The 18,691-nt window shown below is 36.5% G+C and overlaps 1 pseudogene; it reads left to right on the top strand.

Moving 5' to 3' along the window:
- Positions 1-13,922, top strand: part of LOC131433749 (uncharacterized) — a 37,609-nt pseudogene extending 23,687 nt beyond the window's left edge.
- Positions 13,923-18,691: the final 4,769 nt, after the last annotated feature.

Raw genomic sequence — 18,691 nt, 5'->3', positions numbered from 1 at the left:
ATTCTCTTGGTGGTACGTTGTAAAATTTGACGAGCCCTATGATCATCGATTGACATTGGGGTCTCTAGAATTGCTACACCTAGATTTTCCAACGAGAAGTGTTGTTTAACTAGATCGTGAAGAGATTCACCGGTGCATTCACAAATATGGAGGTTATGTACGTTCCTAATGATTCCTGGTTTTATTACACCATACACTGACCATCCTAATCTAGTCTTGGCTGCGATCGGATCATGGGGACCCCCTTCACGTATTTTCAAGTTAGCACTCAAATAGGAATGATTATTGCCAATCAGATATATATCGACAAACTAAATCGACGTATTTTAAAGACTGCCTCGGAAGGCTCAGGTAATTTACTGTTCTTACGTCCGATACCACGTATCGTTGTTAACAGTTCACCCCCGATATTTCAAACGAAACTCTTTTTGAATGCTTTTCAGATCGAGTTACGTTTGCTGTCCATTGAAGACATAACGGAACGGCTTCACCGTCTACCCCGAGAGCTTCAGCTACGGTTCTGTTAACCAATGTCATTGATGAGCCATCATCCAGAAACGCGTACACCGTGAGTGAACGACTTCCATTATGTACCGTCACTGGAATGATTTTGAATAGCGTCGTCCGGTCAGAAAGGTGGAGATTAGTTACGGCACTTGCGGCAGATGTATTTGTTTCTGTCGCTCTTACTGCGACAAAAGAGTGCAAAAAGGGGTGGTGTCTCATTTGACAACCGGCCGTATCGCACCTCGCTTTCGACTTACATGGCCGTCTACCATGGACGCCTAGACAATTACGACAAAGAAAATAGCGCTGGATAGTCTTCCACCTTTCCTCTATCGGCAGCTTAGAAAATATAGCACAATCTTTCACCTTGTGGCCCGAAACACGGCATACAAGACATACTGGACCGGCACTGGATTCGGACGGCACAGTTTTCTTTATGGTTTCTTTTTCTATCATGGCCATCGGATGGTGGATCGGATTCACTTTCATGATGAGCCCCCGAAAACATCTTATCCTTTTTGATACGCGATTGTTGTTTTAGGTGGACATGCAAGGTGACTTCTGTAGCGGCGGTTACTAAAGTGTTCATATATTGTGCAAATGTCCGCAGACCTACCGTGAGAAGCTTTTGCTTATAAAGACCCCAATCTAACCTAAGATTTGGCAGTAATTTACCTACAAGCTCATGCAGCAAGGTAGGATTGTTTAAATGCGCCTGTTGATCCGCTATCTCGAGATGATCGCAAAGATTTTGAACCGTGATACCGAAACTTATCAAGCTCTCCAGCCTTTCAGATCTCGGTGAAGGTGCATCACGAACTTTCTGTAACAACGTATATATAATAATCTCCGGTCGCCCAAATAAGGTTCGCAAAGTGTTAATAACTAGAGGCACAGCAGCCGGCAACAGCAAACGACTCCGAGCAACCTCCAGCGCGTTACCCTTGAGACAACGTATCATATTCTCATATCATATTCTCAGCATGGGTATAGCCACAGGCTCGCGTGGAATTCTGAAACGCACTATAAAAGATTGGCCATTCCTCGGGATCGCCGGAAAAAATAGGTAGCTCTCGTGGAATGACTTGTCTTGCATGCAATTGTTGAGCAGTTGGCGTTCCATTCGCGATATACGCACCAGCTTGTGTATCGGACGATAAAGTTGGTACCGTAGACAAAGGGGATGGTTCAACATTTTTTATTATAGGTACGCTCTGCTCACCAACGACTCCTCCGAATGGGTTCATTAAGACGCCACTAGCGCCTACATTGTTTGCAATACCAGCTGGAACGGGAAGCGCAACACCATGTTGCAGAGCCGTAGCAATTCAGTTTTTCGTGGGGGGGCAAATTTTTTAGATTAAATTTAACGTATATTAAAAAAAAGCTGCATTACATGCGTATCAAACAATCTAGATAGCAATTTGAGGCACCATATGCCTGCATATTGTACGCGACGAACGTCACTCACTGACAGCGTTTTCAAGTAAACCCTCTAAGATCACTCTGAGAGTGGTTTCGGATTCATTTCTGAGCAGGTTTCAGCAGCCATGAAAATGACAGATCGTTTCATAAAAAACGATGCCATTCTCACAGCTATCGATACAGCAAATGAGATGGATTTGGAAAAGCTGCAGCCTTTGACCGAGTTAGGCATCAAATTGCCAAATGAAATTGAGCTAAAAATTGCCAAAGAATACATTGATAAAATTCGTGCAAAAAATGAGAAATTGAACAATTTGAAGAGGCCGATAGATAAAAAAATTAAGACTGTAATACTGACAGAGCTGTATAAGGTGTGCCAAGGAATGGAAAACGTATACAACCTTTTTGCAACCATTGAAACTTTTCCGTCCGGAACGGCAGTATGCGAATCATCATTTTCGGCATTGACACGGATCATGCGGCCTCAACGTATTAGCATGTCCACTGATAGATTAAACAATTTATCGTTTCTGGCATTCGAGCACAAGCGACTGGATTTTTTAGACGTGGACACAGTCCTTTTAAGATTCAACGAACAAAAAAATCGCAAAGTGCAATTATATTAAAAAAGTGGTTGAATATCATTGTTCAAAATAATAAAAGAACTGTGAACGCAGTATAAACTATACAAATAGATCTCTTTATTGCTTTTTATTTTATAATTCTTTAATTTTTTTCCTTTCTACTATCAATTTCATATACGAGAAAAATACGTGGTGAGGCGGAAACCGCGTGGTGGGGCAAAGCCCCCCCTTGCCCCCTAGGTTGCTACGGCTCTGCCATGTTGCTCAGAAACTTCCGATGATCTATTCAATAAGTCACCCGCTGTACGTGCAATTACCGACTCATTTAAAGAAATTCCTGCCGACGTCATCGCATGCAGAAGAGAATAGTAATCACGGTTGCTGGTTAGTGTCTTTTCCACTTCTCCAGAGTCAGTTTGTCGATTGATGGTTCTAAGACTTTGCTTCGCGGTGCCGGCCAGTGTTAAAAGCGCTTGCAGCGTTGAACTAGCCGCAGCAAAATGCAACTTCCTACCACTCCAATCGTTCGTCTTATTAAACTCGCTCTGATGGGATTTTGCACCTTTTCCGTCATTCTCTTCTTCTAATTCTTCCTCCAATAAACGAAATTTTTCTTCTTCAAAAACTTCTTCTATCTGTAACTGTTTCCGCTCACGTTCCGAAACTTGCTGTATCTTTTCCAACTGATGTCGCCTTTCTTGATTCCGTTTTTTCCAATTCCAACTGCTTTTCGGCTAGTGCTTTTTGTGCTGCTAATTTTTGCATTTTATGTTTACCTCTGGCTCGTGAGTCGCTCGAACTACTGGTTATGCTAACATTATCGTCTAGAATCTCTTTTTCATTAGGAAGTGGCGAATCCGTGGAACATACAAAACTCTTTTCGCTGATGCTATTGCCCACATTCACACAAGTAAAATGCCACCAGCAATCGCATTTATCGCACTGCACCATGAATAGGTTGTCTGGTTGCTCGCATCCTTGGCAGTTTTGTCCGGTGATTGCACCATCTGAAGCACCGGCCGGCGTTTCCGTCTGATTCGGCATTTTCCGAAAGGGAAATCTTTTAGATTGTTGTAGTTTACGACGAAGGGTTTTCGGATCTTTCAAGCAGACCGCACACGCAACGATGATTGGCGCAGCTAAAAGCTACAATTGTTATTAGTTCAGTTATTTTACCAAATTCAATTTCATTGTATCTTACATTTCGTAACCTCACTTATGTCTCAAGAAACCGGCAACAATTCGTGCTCCGAATCAGAGACTGTCCTATACTATGTTAGGTGAAATAGTAATAAATCAACCAGATTATTGAACAATTCGAATATCTTACTTGTACAAATCCAAAATAACGTTGAGAAATAATTATAATTTAATCGCACGTTGTTCGAATCGTGGTCTCACTTCCTTTCTTCGCCATACTGAATGACATTCTTCTTGTTATTTCACTGTTGCCAGTCCAGTCGAGAGAACGGCCGAGGATGCGGTGCGTGATTCCGTAACAAACTGAATAACTATTCTTAAGTTTTCGTTCTGAAATTTTAAACAACTAGTTAATGCAATGAATGATCTCATGAATGATCATCCGAATCCAATTCCGGATTCTAGCAAGAGCTTTAATACTCCCAGGGATAAGCATTATCCGGAGGGTCTCCGGATTCTAATCCATGGATCGTCTATTTTGGCGCAAATCGAAGCCATTGAATATGATGCAAATTACAAAAGATTTGACATTACGTTTTTCAGAATTTGTAGAATTTTAAAAGGAAATAAAGATAAAATTCGAGTTGTTGTTAACGATTTAAATCAGGCTAACCAAATTAACCTGTGCATTATTAGTTCTAGAATATCATTCCATCGAAGGATGTAGAAATTTACGGTGTTGTCACTGAAGCGAGTCTGACAGTCGATGGCTTAATTAAGAATCGAGTTGGTTGCTTTAAAAACTGGATGCTTGAGGATATTTTGGTGCAAACAATTGTACTATATCTATTAATGATGGTAACAAGACTTATTAACCCACAGATTCGTTTCGAGTGACATTATCCGGGTCTGCGTTGGCCAGGCATGTCTACATTGATAAAGTTTGTCTTCCTGTTCGGCTTTTTGTACAGCTACTTATTGTAGTAACAAGCTTGAATGTATCAGATGTGAAGATGTAGAAATGCTCAAAACTGTCATTGATGTTACCTCTCTTGGAACAGAACACGGTTATTCAAACCGTTTTATGTAATATTGTGTCATCGCCGAAGAAATTACGGCACATTTGAGTTTACGTCAAGCGTAAATTTCATTTTTTCTAAGATTGTAGCGGCAGAGGTATCTGGCTCTGATGGGAATAGTGAAGGTATATCACTTGTCATTCCTCAAGGATCAGTTAAGAGAAAAAAGTCCTCCCCCAAACTACATAAAAAGGCACCTACATAGGTTTCAAAATTGATTTCATAAGTTCATAAGATCGTTCGAAAAACATATACATTTAAACGTAATTCATGTAGCTTCATATTCAATTTCTCTCTAGCAAACATCACTGACTGTCAAACATACGAGATTTTTCATAATATAAGACAAGTTACACGCAGTTAATATTCGTGACAACGGATGAACTTAAGGGCAGAGCTGCTATATGTCACTATCAACTAGCAACTTTACACGATGAAGATTGGAAAGCTTATGTCACTGGACTGCTGCCAATCAGGCTATACTAATCATCATATATTGAGTGTCTTAGAGCCAATTTGTCATAATTTAAATTCTCTTGATATTACACTCACCAGGACGCTCATCGATTGCCGACGCGATTGATATTATCTTCATTTCTCCTGTCACTGCTAGATTACGATGTGACTAAATAATAATCTAACAGCATAAACATTGAATTATATTCATTTACACCAATATACTCCGAAGTCCTATGACTTTTTGCAAAATACAATGAACTTTATCAATTTATGTTTATGTTAGTACTCTCATTGAGTTGTTTACTTCAACAGGGAATAGGAGAATGAGTGAGAGTAACAAAAAAGTCACCTGACTTTGACTGAGTATACTTCTACTTGGTCATAGAACTATCGAGTATCTCATGTGACAGACCGTTTGACCGTACCGATTACAGTTGACGATGATTTTAGTCAGTCTGTTAAGGTCATTTAACATGACTGACAATTTGCAACTCTGCTTAAGGGTATGTTGCAAAAACACCGAATGGGCTTTTTCAATAACACAACAGTTACAGACTAATAATATAAACAAGCTTAATAAGTTTCACGATCAGTATAAAAATACAGGGCAGCAACTTAACGTGCAACTTGAGTATTGATGGAGTGGGTGAGGTGGGAAAACAGTACAACACAAAAAGAAACAAATCGTTCTACATCCCCGGATGGAAGTATATTCGGCACTTCATAAGGGATGCTAAACAACCTCCTAAAACCTTTTAGGGTCAATACAGAAAGTATTTATTTACTCCCGGAGAAACGATGAATCCCTCTGACTATAGCTCCTTATCACCCAATAGAAACGATAGAATATCCTTCAATTTTGGCTCTGCATGCAAAGATTCAACCATGTATGGAGAATCAAAAACCCAGTTACATACCAGATGATGTGAAGTACCGTAATCGAATTCACACAAATCACACTAATAATACTCAGCACGCTGAATAATAGCCGCGTGATAGTTGAGTTTGCAGTGTCCAGTCAGAGTTCTGACCAGAATACTACAATGAAGTTTGCAAAAATGCAGTAGACATTTTGACTTTTTCAGATTCAAAACTGGTAAAAATGCTGTTGTCTGAGCGCTAGTTCGCAAACTGCGCCAGTAGCTGGTATGTTTGGATGCAGCCCAAGAACGAATCTTGTGCTTTATCCACTCGGCTTGTAGGATATTGATGACCGGTATTAGCATTAACACCCTTTTCAATTTAATGCGGCAAGCCCTACGATTTGTTGAGTAATGGTGTTGTCAGGTTGAATTATCCGTAGATCCGGGCAAAACTTCAATGATGCTTTAGAGTCATCGTAGAATTTTCACAGGAGCTCGTCCATTACAGTTCTTTGGTTCTGAGGTTGTTGATGGTTGATCAAGTTAAATAAGTCGGGGTTATACTTAATTCAAAACTGAGTTGGTCTGCTCACGTTGACTTTAAGATTAATGCAATGCAGGCAATCTATTTGAAAATCATGGGGGCTCAAACTCAGATATATTTATTGGATCAATTCAACTTTTTTTCAACCTATTTTAACATATGGAGAAGTTTGGACAGCTCAGTCAAAGCTAAATCATCTCCAAAAGATGGTCCTAATCAGTGCTGTAAAACTTAATACAATTCAATTGAAATGGAATGTGTGCACACACTGACGAGCACTCTACTGCAGTAAACTTCACATTTTAACACACACCTTGAAAGAGAGAGCGGCCTTCAAGTGAGGTTCATATATACATTCGAATTGGTTCAAGATAATGGATGAAACGTAAACCAGTCAAGATAGTTGAAATATCAATTAAAAAAACATAAATTAATTGTTCCCTCTTTCAGTTTTCATTTTTAATATTTCGAAACACATCTCAATACATTTCAAACAGTCGAGATTATCGATTTTAACTTGCTGATGATCATTGAAAACTCAAATGAGAACTGCCACCCTATACTTACCATAATGGTAGGAGAGTGTTTTGTGTTATCGAGTTGATGATTATGCCTATCCTTTCGCCTTTGCTACAACCCACAGTGAAAACAAGGAAAACAGTGAAACAAACTGAGCCAGCAAAACTTCAAGTGACTAGGTACGGCTATTCAATTGACGATTAATTCTGGGAGCTTCTGTAACAAAAGTAAAATGAATGATAAGGGATATGCTGACAGTCAACGGCCATAAATTTCATTTTCATAAAAAAAACCCGTACAACCGTTTTACCGCACTGGTCCTCATAGCGACTACAGGTGCATCAACTTCTACTGCTGCTCTAGATGTGTTCCTAAAACAAGAAACATCATCTTGTGCATACCGTCTTAAGGTTACAGGGCTTTGGAACAGTAACCCTGTAGACTACGTTACTAGCCACACTGGCTTGTGGTCTCAAATGATTACTTGGAATAAGTATTTACTCCCTCATACTTATCTAACTTTCACATTCAATTTTCCCTGCGTAACATTCGTTGTGAGATACCTGCTCCGTGAAGAGTGGTAGCCTGTTTATTTGTAATGAGCCCTGGATGAACACATAGTTTGTTATACGACGCTTCTTTGTTGGGTGCAATACAGTGAAACATCATTCAATTCAATTGAAACTGAATGTGGAACACATTGACGATCACCCTACTGCAGTAAACTTTACACTCTGACACACACAACATTCGCTGATGTACCTAATACCGCTGACAGACATGTGATTTCCGTACAATGATTTCTGTACAACGCTGTACGCGTACAACGATGAGGTGACAGACATGTTTTGCGCACAGAAAGAATATACAGTGAAACGAAACAACTCAAAACTTTGCTTAATTTCCCAGCTCCGATGATCGATAATATAGAAACCAAAAACTTTTGCGGTTTGAAGTGTATTCCTAGTAACTGATTTATAACAGATTTAATCAATGCCTCTCTGAATTATTAAACTAATTTTGTGTGTGAGCGTTCTTCAGATAACAATTTCACTCATATCAATTTTTTTGGTTTCAAGGTACATTTTTGACACGTTTGTTCTGGGATACATGATTTTTACCTTCACTATTCAAATGTTATTAGCTTTAGGGAAAATTTTTATTCATTACGAAATTGTCATAAAAAGGATTACGTTTATCATAAAGCTGATTTTAAAACCTTCTTGAATTAACTCAATAATATGCTGATTATATGTACAAATATGAATATATTGTTTTCTTTATTTGTATTTAAAAACTTCAAAAAATTTATGAACATTTCTTGATTTGACTGCTTTCTGAAAATAAGCTACAACGTTGATAAATAGTGTATAAGTTTTGTGCTACTGGTTAGCATTTTGAAAAGATTTTTTTTTTCCAAAATAAAACAAAGGTTGTTTATTATTTGATACTCTGAAGAAGAAAATATTGTTTCGTGAGTTCACCATCGCTCGTCAATGGCGCTGGTAGCAGTAAACAGTGATGAGATTTTGCACAGTACAACGATAAATGACCATAGTACGGAAATCACCGTTGTATCATGATGCTCGCGTGATACCACCGTGGTTTAGGGTGACAGACATGTGATTTCACGGTGTACAGTGATTCCGATATCACATGTCTGTCATAAGCATAACGGGCAGCATTCAGTTCTTCACTCGTTTGTCTTCCATTTGAAGCACAGTTTTACCACCGTCAGTTGATCTCTTGAAGTAACAAAATATCTCTTTCAATAGTGTGACCTAATCAATGCTGTAACCTTAAAGATGTAAACATTCGAATTGGTTCAAGATACAAGATGAAAGACAAATTAGATAGTTCAAATATCATTAACGGAATATACATAAATTAATAGATTCTTCCTTCAGTCTTCATTTTTAAAACATTACTCCATTTATAATTCCATACATTTTAACTTGCTCATAACCAGGGGTGAAGTAGTTAGACTATTTGGCACTTGAAACTGAGCAAGCAAATTCACAAATGACTAGGTACGATTATTCAGCTGACGATGAATTATGAGAGCTTCACTTGAAAATGGGAGCAAAAGTCAAATGAATTAGTAGAAATGTGCTGACGGTCAGTGGCCATAAATTCCATTTTCATTTTATATTATTCGATTGAAAATGAAATTTTACCACACTGGTTGGGTGTGTGGGGTACCATCGGCATACATATTGCGAATTGTTATACATTCTACTGGGAGTGCAGAATAGCTGGGTCTCGGAGGATGTAAGTTTTATTTTGGCACCTGCAGATCGTTCAGCTTTTGGGGATGCAGAACGATTCGTTTCTTTTTGTTTTGTGCATTATTCCCCCACCTCACTCACTTCACAATTCATTTCCATATTCTTTTTGCCTTTCTCATATAGAAAGGCTATGCAATCACTGTGAAAATCGACTTTTTAACCGAGGCCCGGAGGGCCGAATATTATATACCATTCGACTCAGCTCGATGAACTGAGCAAATGACTGTGTGTATATATATATATATATATATATATATATATATATATATATATATATATATATATATATATATATATATATATATATATATATATATATATATATATATATATATATATATATATATATATATATATATATATATATATATATATATATATATATATATATATATATATATATATATATATATATATATATATATATTTATATACATATATGTGTGTGGGTGTGTGTGTGTGTGTATGTAACAAAAATATGTACTCACTTTTTTCAGAAATGGCTGAACCGATTTTCACAAACTAAGATTCAAATGAAAGGTATTATGGTCCCATACGTTGCTATTGAATTTCATTTGAATGTGACTTCCGGTTCCGGAGTTATATGGTAATATGTGAAAATTTGAGAAAAAGTTTACACTCAATTATCTCTGAAACAACTCAACCAAACTGCAAACTTAGATTCAAATGAAAGGTCTTATACTATCCTAAAAATTTGTGGAACATTTTATAGGGATCCGACTTCCGGTTTCGGAACTAAAGCGTGATAAGTGGAAAATTACCAATTTTATTAGTATTTTTCCACGAACGATGGTTAAAAACAGGTACAAATCCCATAAAACTGTCTGATAAATTCTTCTAGTTTGCAGAGCTTGTTATTTTGTGGGCATTCCGAGAGCAACGAATGTGGAGAAGAGAAACTCCTAAAACTAAATTTACTTCGATTTCTCTGCGATGTTTGAACCGATTTTCACAAATCTTGATTTGAATTAAAGTTCATACTGTCTTTAAAGCTAATGTGAAATTTCATGCGGATCCGACTTCCGGTTCCGCAGTTACAGGGCCATGAGTGTCAAAGTTTTCAAATCGCCATATAGAGTGACAATATGTACAACACCGAAAGAAGAAGAAAACACCAAACGAACAAGGCGTGTTTTGTTCTATTTCGTACACGTTGTGTAGTGATGTCAATAATAATAATAATAATAATAATAATAATAATAATAATAATAATAATAATAATAATAATAATAATAATAATACTAATAATAATAATAATAATAATAATAATAATAATAATAATAATAATAATAATAATAATAATAATACTACATATTTTATGCTGCTGATTCATGCTGTTTAGCTTGACTTACATATGCAGAAGTAACAGAAAGGCATGTTCGTTTCTTTTGTTAGATTTCGTTTAATTGGTTTAATCGAAATAGAGCATGAGATAGTTAGTATAGGTTTAACTACGTTCAAAACTGTTCTAATTTGTAGGTCATATTTGTTGGTAGTAAACGAACCAACTTCGGCTATTCCGTTTATCTGAATCCGGTTTCAGAAGAATTGGAAATAGTGATCAAAAATTGCAAAAAGGATCTCACTTACTTTTTTTTGGAGATGGCCAAATCGATTTCCACAAAGGTTCAAAAGAAAAGTCTTACAGTTTCATACGGAATTCCTCAATTTGTTGTGGATGCTACTTTCGGTTCCGGAACTACAGGGTAATCAGGTTTTATAGAGTTTGTGAGATTAGATCCGAACAAATTATCCTATTTCTATTCAATAAACAGTTGTTTTTGCGAATTTCACGATTATATTTATGATGTAATGAGTAATATGAGACAGGCATCATTACACCACTAGGTGGATTAAAATAGGTTTTTAACCTTCCCTTTCTATGAGGAAAATGATGAGAAGTCACAACTTGGCATAAATTTCCAAATAACCATGGGACCATGCCACTTAAACTAATTAGCTCTGATTCCTGGATAGAATCGAATCTAGGAAAACTCACAAAAAGCCATTAAGTCTTTATCACCAGATGAGAGAAGCTTGTCATATTGTAATGATAAGAGTGAGCAATCTTTACACATTTGTAGATTATGAGACTCAAAAAATGAAATCGAATATACCAGACTTATTATTTTTCCATCATTCACTTTGTTGAAGTACATATAACTTTGTTTAAATGAACGTGAAAAAGTTTGAATAAAATACTAAAACCTGAAACCCATTTGGTAAAACTGCCGCATTCAACGGTTATAGTTGGCGAATCGGTTTTCTTTGTGTAATCACGAGAAATTATGTTTCCAACAATATTGTCGAAGACAAAAACTTCCTCTTCCAGAAAAAAGCTATTTGTTCGGCTGTCTCTCTACTCTCAATTATAATATCAACAACTTTGCAGATGACAAAAAAAATCTTCAATCATAAATCAAATAATAGAAAACAAGGAATTTCTGTTTTTGGATCAATGTTATATGTTGTAAAGCATTAGAAGTCCCACTGTTCAAACTGTTGAAAAAATTTATATTCAAATGCTCATGATCACCAACCAGCGTTAAAATCATTTTATTATAGCTTAAAGGTTTCCGTCAATAATGTGTGCGGCATCAAAGATAAGATACAGGCATCGCATGACTTACGTTGTGTCAACTGATTAGTATATTAGTACGTCAGTTAAAAGTAATATATTGTCAACACATAGGAACTGAAGATATAAAATGAAAGTTTCTAATTGATTCAGTCTGAATCGATAGAGTATTTCTAATTGAAATTGCGTCAGTATAACATCGTAGTGGTAATAGCTGGACCTTTCCGCTCGTAATCGAGCACGTTGCGGAATCGCTATGATGAGATCGAATATCTTCGTCAATTTGATGAATATTACCTCATGATAAGAAAAACAGTAGACGAGCTGAAAGATTCACGTCCTACGCCCGAATTACTATCGATAATTATAAAAGCAGTCACATCGGTAAAAAACAGCAGTCATATTCCACCTTTGTACAAGATGTAATTGAGAACCATACTTTCCCTATTAGTGCTAGTAGCTATCTCAACAGCACTTGCCGAAAAAGCTCGGTTCGATAACTACCGACTCTATCGGATACGAATTGATAATCTAACCCAACTAGAGGTGCTGCAAGCTGTTGAACAACTCGGAGATGGCTATAATTTCTGGGAGTCGCCAGTACACGTCAACAGTGAAGTGAACTTGGTGGTACCTCCGCATAAGTTCGCGGAATTCAGCGAAATAGTTAAACAACATGGACTGCAGTCGAAGTTGAGTGTGTCCAACTTACAAAAGTTATTCGATTATGAAAAAAGGCGAACTACAAAGGAAGCTTTCGGTTGGAATGCGTATTACACATTAGACGAAATCTATGCTTGGATGGATGAATTGGTTAAACAATATCCTAATGTTTTGACTTCTGTTGTTGGTGGATCATCATATGAAGAGCGCCAAATTCGTGGTGTAAAGCTGTCATACAAGGAGGGAAACCCCGGTGTATTTTTGGAAGGAACAATTCATGCTCTCGAATGGATTAGTGGTGCCACAGTCACATGGATTTTGAACGAACTTTTGACTTCTACTGACGAGGAGGTACGACATATTGCTGAGAACTACGATTGGCATATCTTTCCGGTGACTAATCCCGATGGATATGTGTACACTCACACAACAAATCGTCAGTGGAGGAAAACTCGTCGACCGCATAGTATTTTATGTGTTGGAGCGGATCCGAACCGAAACTGGGCTTACAATTTTATGCGTAATAACAGTTTATAGTTTTTGTTGAAGTAATTAATTTGAACTTTCTTCTATATAGGGTGGTGCATCAAATAGCCCATGCTCCGATACCTATGCCGGACCAGAAGCCTTTTCAGAAGATGAAACCCGTACTCTTTCAGAGTATTTTACTTCCGTAGAATCGACTATTAGTGCTTATCTATCATTCCACGCTTACTCTCAATTACTTCTTCTTCCATACGGTCATACCAAGGACCATTTGGATAATTACGACGAAATGGTAAATCACTTGATAATCGTAAAACATACTAAATTTCTGATATTTTTTTTCAACGTAGTTAGAAGTAGGAACAAAAGCCATCCAAAAACTCGCTGAACGTCATGGAACTGTTTATAAAGTTGGCAATATAGCTGAAACTATCTGTAAGTTTGTAATGCTCTGAATAGATTGAAATAGATTCTTAAAAAAGATTCGTTTTAGACATTGCTTCAGGTGGAAGTATCGACTGAATCAAAGGAGAATACAAAACACCTATTGTCTTCGCTTACGAATTACGTGACACTGGCACACATGGAATCGTGCTTCCTCCAGAACAAATCATTCCAAACTCTGAAGAAACGTTAGATTCAATCATTGTTATTCTTAGAGAAGGTAAAAGCCGAGGTATCTATTGAGCTGATTTACACAATGCGTGAAGAAGCCGTTAAATGGAACCAGAAAAACGGAAATTGTAGGATATTTATTTGTAACTATTGCACGCGTTTACCTCATTAAGTCAGAAATGGTCGTATGTTCGATTCCCAACACGGAAGGAGTATATTTGTCCGTAGATTCGTAGCTCTAGTCGAGCATCTGCCTCGTACCCTGATGAATCTGCAGTGAACTTTATTGAAACAGAAAGTCGTATTCTACAAAAGAATATAGGAGAGGTGGAAATAAGCCCATTTTGCGCACGAAAATTTGAATCAAGATTTCCGATTGAGAATCAAAAACCGAACACCGTGAATTAAAAAATTGGATAACAAAACTAAAATTGCGATTATTTTTTAAAATGTGGGAACTATACATTACACAGAGTAGCAGCAGACGTACGAGCTCTTTTTATTGCGCTGAGACAAATTTGTTCTCATTCTTAGAAGTTGTCCATGCGCAGGCGAAGAGCTACCACTGACAGACATGTGATTTCCGTACAATGATTTCTGTACAACGCTGTACGCGTACAACGATGAGGTGACAGATATGTTTTGCGCACAGAAAGAATATACAGTGAAACGAAAAAACTCAAAACATTACTTAAATTCCCAGCTCCGTTGATCGATAATATAAAAACCAATAATTTTTGCGGTTTGAAGTGTATTCCTAGTAACTGATTTAAGACAGATATAATCAATGCCAATGGCATTGATTATATCTGTCATAAATCAGTTACTAGGAATACACTTCAAACCGCAAAAATTAAAACTAATTTTGTGTGTGAGCGTTCTTCGGATGACAATTTCACTGATATCAAGTTTTATGGTTTTAAGGTACATTTTTAACACGTTTGTTCTGGGATACATGATTTTTACCTTCACTATTTAAATGTAATTAGCATTAGGGAAAATTTGATGTCCACAATTTTGATGTTCTACAGTAAAACCAAATGAAAATAGTAAATGGAGGAAGTATGAAAGGCTTTCAGAACTAATTTTCGGAACACTAGCACTTTTTTTTATTCAATTATATAATATTTTAGGGCACACTGCTTAAGCTCTAAGATGCCAAGAGCTTTTTCTAATTTTAATTAACAAATAACTTAAAACTCGGATAGTATATTTAGATAATGTAATAACTTTGGCAGATCCAGCCTTCAGCTGGCGATCGGCACCGGCCGGCGTATTAAATGTAACACGTTGGTAAGTATCTATGTTGGACGCTTTTTTCTGTCCGTGTGGGTTCGCGGGGAACAACCCCAGGCTACGAATACCAGGCGGGTGCCCCGTATTCTTTCCATAGACTACAGCGGTCGTTCGTGGGCAGAACACTAGCACTATTTTTTATGCAACGAAGCTGATTTGTACCGAAAAGATGATTAATCACCGAATTTTGTTTGTAAATCATATCGACTTTTGCAAAATCCGCAAAAATTTCAAGTTGTTCAGTTATAATTCCTTTTTTACCCTCATATTCACAATAAAAATAAGAGCGCATAAACTTTTAACATTGAGCCTCAAAATAGTAAATAAATATAAGATATTCTTATTACGTAACCAATAAAATCGGCATGGCACACACAAACTAAAAAAAATGCTTTCAACGAAACATTTTATTCATTACGAAATTTTCATAAAAAGGATTACGTTTATCATAAAGCTGATTTTAAAACCTTCTTGAATTTGAAATCATTCCGAAATAGATTTGACATAGGTTTGATGCTTCTTTTTACTTATGAAAAATGGTCTACTATGCAGAAATATAATCCCATAATGGTTTTATTAGGATTTTGAGGAGTTTGAACTTGTGACTACATAATTGGTTTATTGATGTTGTGTATATTTATCGTTTATTATTACCACATGTGCATTCAAAATATGAATCATTATGTGTTCTAAATCCATTTCAACAATAAATTTACATGTAATTGAATAGAAAACCATTACTCAATAGTGCTGAATTTATGTACAAATATGAATATATTATTTTCCTTATTTGTATTTAAAAACTTCACCAAATTTAGGCACATTTCTTGGTTTGACTGCTTTTTGAAAATAAGCTACAACGTAGATAACTTGTATACGTTTTATGCTACTGGTTAGCATTTTACAGAGATTTTTTTTCAATATATAACAAAGGTAGTTTATTATTTGATACTCTGAAGAAGGAAATATTGTTTCGTGAGTTCACCATCGCTCGTCAATGGCGCTGGTAGCAGTAAACAGTGATGTGATTATGCACATTGCAACGATAAATGACCGTAGTACGGAAATCACCGTTGTATCATGATGCTCGCGTGATACCACCGTGGTTTAGGGTGACAGACATGTGATTTCACGGTGTACAGTGATTCCGATATCACATGTCTGTCAAGCAAGCTGCTCTCACTCATTCGCGAATTTATGTACCGCGGCAGAAATGAATGTACAGCACTTCGTACGCTCTCAGCGCATTTAGCCAAGAAAGAGGTTCGAGTGCTTCAGTCGCAGGAGAATAGGCATCACAACCTGTGCTAATTAACTCTCCGATAAGTTTCCGATCACAATATAACATTTATACAATTTTGTAAGAATACTAAACCCTACTTTTTTCAGAAGTTGTGTTTTCTGAGACTTGTTTAATTATTTTCCTTGGCGTACGGCACAATATTGGTAATACATAATTAGGTTTTCAGAAGCGGGAAAAAGTATCTGTCACTACTTAATCATTCTAAAGCTTTTTCATCTACTTCCTGAAAATCTTGATGCGATCTTGCTCAACACCTCCTTAAAATTTATTTAAAATTGTTTGCGTTGTCATACATAAAGAAAGCCATTCAAATATGATCTAGAATTGAATAGAATAATCACGTTAATAATTTTATTTATATTAAACTACTTTTCAAACCTGATAATATCGATAATTAGAGTAATTTTTCACACATCAAGATACAAATATCTGATTTCTATACAACTAGATTTAAATGAAAGGTTCGTCATCAATATCCAGTATTCTAAAATCTTAGAAAGTTTCCATGTAATAAGTACCGGCTATGATTTTATCAGGTTATCCTTTTCAAAGCTTTTTGCCCGCTTCTTGCACTAAAAATGGCTCTAAACATTTTCTGCTCTGGAAAGTTCAAGTCCGATTTTGGCATAAAAAGTATTAACTCGGTTTTCGTATCCAAAACTACTTAAAGGGGGTTTCAACGATAAGTTGCACTTATCAGCCGTTCATATAACGCTCAATCACTTTTGAAACGTACTATGTTTCAAACAGTACCACACGGAGAGATTACACATACATTTCAAATTACCTTTTATGTCGAATGGATAAATAGTATCAGGAATTTGTTCAAAAAATATTACGAGTTTGATTTTTATGATAATTTGATAGAACGTTTTGCTGAGAATCTACGAATAGTTTAGACAACATTTTTTTAAATTTTTGCATCTGATTAGAAAGCGATACCCATATGTAAAATATCTTGCAGTTGAATTTTTGAACTTTACAGACAGTGAAACTGTTAACTTCGGAAATACTCTTGAATCAAGTCTGGAAAAAACAAGATCAAAAAATCATCAAATCATAATCACTAGCGAAGATGATCGTTTGTAATCTTTCCCAATAAAAATCATTTCTGATCTAATCCTTCCGAGATCAGTAGATCAGTGATCCTTGAATCACATCGATCTTCCGTCACACATAATAATTTTGAACTACTATTTCACTGATTCCTGTGAGATCAAATCACTGGACGATAACCCGGGTTGGCGGTTCAATGTATAGGACACTGGTCTCACAAGCCAGTTGTCGTATGTTCGAGCCTCGACCTGGAAGGATTTTTAGTGTCAGTAGGATCGTAGCACTAGTCATGCAATGATTCTGTACGTTATGAATCGGCTGCAAAGTCTGTTGAAACAGAAAGGCCAAATTCCAAAGGAATGTCATGCCATAAAGATGGAAGAAAATCACATATGAGCAAGATCAGACATGAGTGCCGATTGATTTACGTCTACAATCGTTGATCCCGATGAGGGGTGCGAAATTTAGTGGCAACAGTAGTGCTACAGGAATTTTTAAATATGGATAACGCGTATCAATGAGACTTTTAAAATCATAGAAAAATTATCAATTTTGTATCTTTAAGAAGTTGAGTTCATATGCATGAGGATGCTACAAATTGGAGAAAATTGTCAATTTGCAACTTTTAGGAATGCCTCTTCTAACAGTCCTTATCACCAGAGTGCAAAATACCGGTTTCGTTACAGCACGGTTTCAAGAAGCGCGGTAAAGTTTCATTTTTAATCGAATAATATAAGATGAAAATGGAATTTATGGCCACTGACCGTCAACATATTCCGACTAGTTCATTTGACTTTTGCTGCCATTTTCAAGTGAGGCTCCCAGAATTCATTGTCAGTTGAATAATCGTACCTAGTCATTTGAAACTTGGCTTGCTCAGTTTCAAGTGCCAAGTAGTCTAGCTGCTTTATTTTCTTCGCTCTTGGTTGTGAGCTAGTTCAAATGAATAAAATTATAAATAGAGTGAAGTATTAAAAATGAAAACTGAAGGAGGAAACTATTAATTTATGAATATTCTGTAAATGATATTTCATCTATCTAATTTGTTTTTCATCTATTATCTTGAATCAATTAAAAGGTTTACATGAACCTCATTTGAAGGCCGCTCTCACACTATTTAAAAATATATTTTATTACTTCAAGAGATCAACTGACGATGGTAATACTGAGCTTTGATTGGAAGAGAAACGAGTGAAGAACTGAATTGTGCCCGTTGGTACGTCAGCGAACGTTGTGTGTGTCAGAGTGTGAAGTTTACTGCAGTA

Source organism: Malaya genurostris, chromosome 3 (genome assembly GCF_030247185.1).
Source record: "Malaya genurostris strain Urasoe2022 chromosome 3, Malgen_1.1, whole genome shotgun sequence".
Taxonomy (NCBI): Eukaryota; Metazoa; Arthropoda; class Insecta; order Diptera; family Culicidae; genus Malaya; species Malaya genurostris.
Note: the sequence above shows the minus strand (reverse complement) of the source record. Positions and strands in the feature narration are given on the sequence as shown.